Source organism: Engraulis encrasicolus, chromosome 21, assembly GCF_034702125.1.
Source record: "Engraulis encrasicolus isolate BLACKSEA-1 chromosome 21, IST_EnEncr_1.0, whole genome shotgun sequence".
Classification (NCBI taxonomy): domain Eukaryota; kingdom Metazoa; phylum Chordata; class Actinopteri; order Clupeiformes; family Engraulidae; genus Engraulis; species Engraulis encrasicolus.
In genome coordinates, this window is record NC_085877.1 from 51,716,204 (window position 1) to 51,718,256 (window position 2,053).

Sequence of the window (2,053 nt, forward strand, 5' to 3'; positions counted from 1 at the left end):
CTCCATGTTGTAGTATTTTGTAGGCTATTTGTTTTGGGCTGTAGGGTGCTACTGCTCCACATTTAACATCGCTGCGTCACGAGTGTCTCGGTGGAGGCGCGAGGCTTGGTTGGTTGGTTGTCTGGAGCCCTTGCGAGGTAGAACGCACCTGTCCGCCTCTGGTAGCCTCGCGCCTCTGCTCTCGCGCTGTGTCTGCTGTTGCCCTCCTCTCGTGCGCACTCTGCTCTCCTCGCGCTGCTGACGTGTAGGGACTCCCCTGTTTGACGCATGCGCAGCAGCCCCGGAGCGCTACCTCCGCCGAGTACCGCTGGAGTTTGACGTGGCACTCTCGGTGCACTCGCGCTAGCCCCTACCGAAGCGGAGAAAGAGCCGTCAGCTCAACACACTAACCGACCCGGTAAATATTACACTTTAACTCTCGCGCTTCACTTACAGGACACATGCATTGTCATCATGGCGTCCGATTTGGACTTTTGTAAATGTGATGAGAGCGTTATTGGAGAGGAGTCCATTCGGAAAAGTTTTGAACACTTCGGGTGTTTCCGTGTAGTGGCACCTAAGCAGTTGGCAGCATCCTCGGCACAGCTGTCTGTCTCTCCGTGTGTCTGTCTCTCCGCGTGTCTGCCTGTCCGCCTGTCTGTCTGTCTGCACTGTAATGTTTTGTTTGCATGTTATTGTGTTTCCGCCTGGCATCATTCATGCGAGCGTGCGTGTTGTTTTGGCGACTGTGCGTTTCTTCCTGCTGCTCCGTTTACCGGGGATGTGATGTGATGCAACTCCGCTGGCTGGGCTGCCCTGCCGGTGCTTGACGTGGCATGTCGCGCAGGGGAAGACGGCTCACTCTGTTGTCATTAGTATCATACTGTAGTATAGTTTTATTATTGTCCTTATTATCGGTGCTTGACGTGGCATGTTGCGCAGGGGAAGACGGCTCACTCTGCTGTTATTAGTATCATGCAGTATAGTATTGTAGGCCTATACATGTTTTCTCCAGTTAACCTCAGACTTGAACTGTTGTTCAATTTCGGCTTCAATACACTTTTCCCACACAAGCCTTGTGTGCGCCTCCTTTTTTCCATTATCTTGAGTGATGATTACTACCGTACTACTTGGGAGTGCACGCACCAAGCAATACACGGGTGTTAAGTGCAGGCGCAGACGCCGACCTTTGTTGGTCTTTTGTCAGGCCTATAGGCCTACAGTAAGGGTGAATAGTTTTATTATTGTTGTTTTGCATGTATTGTTTATGTATTCATGTAATGACGGGTCTCGGCTCTGGTCAGGGGCCAATCAACCCGCACAGCAATATAGAGTTGAGAAGAGGAGCCTGGAGGCGCAATAGCAGCCAGTAGACTGCAGGAGATCTGGCACGAGGTGCAGCCTACCGGGGTGTGTGTGTGTGTGTGTGCGTGCGTGCGTGCGTGCGTGCGTGTGTGTGTGTGTGTGTGTGTGTGTGTGTGTGTGTGTGTGTGTGTGTGTGTGTGTGTGCGTGCGTGCGTGCGTGCGTGCGTGCGTGCGTGCGTGCGTGCGTGCGTGCGTGCGTGCGTGCGTGCGTGCGTGCGTGTGTGTGTGTGTGTGTGATCTGGCATGAGGTGCAGCCCACTGGGAGTGAGTGTGTGTGTGTGTGTGTGTGTGTGTGTGTGTGTGTGTGTGTGTGTGTGTGTGTGATCTGGCATGAGGTAGCCTACAGGAGAGGCAACTCAGTAGAAAGTTCATCGGTGTGCTGCTGTGCTGTCTGATAAGATCCCGGGTCACGATAAGGTGAGGGCTGAGCAGAGCAGAGTAGTGTAGAGTAGAGTTGAGCAGAGTAGAGTAGAGTAGAGTAGAGTAGAGTAGAGTAGTGTAGAGTAGAGTAGAGTAGAGTAGAGTAGAGTAGAGTAGAGTAGAGTAGAGTAGAGTTAAGTAGAGTAGAGTACTTTGTAGAATAGAGTAGAGTAGAGTTAAGTAGAGTTGAATAGAGTAGAGTAGAGTAGAGTAGAGTAGAGTAGAGTAGAGTAGAGTAAAGTAGAGTAAAGTAGAGTAGAGTAAAGTAGAGTAGAGTAGAGTAGAGTAG

At 51.3% G+C, this 2,053-nt stretch overlaps 1 protein-coding gene across 1 annotated transcript in view; it reads left to right on the forward strand.

The window, feature by feature from the left end:
* The first annotated feature begins 289 nt into the window (after positions 1-289).
* sec24d (SEC24 homolog D, COPII coat complex component) overlaps positions 290-2,053 on the forward strand; it is a 73,458-nt gene continuing 71,694 nt past the window's right edge. The window contains exon 1 of the mRNA XM_063186960.1: positions 290-397. The gene's annotated coding sequence lies outside the window, so the exon portion shown is untranslated. The remainder of the gene's footprint in view (positions 398-2,053) is intronic.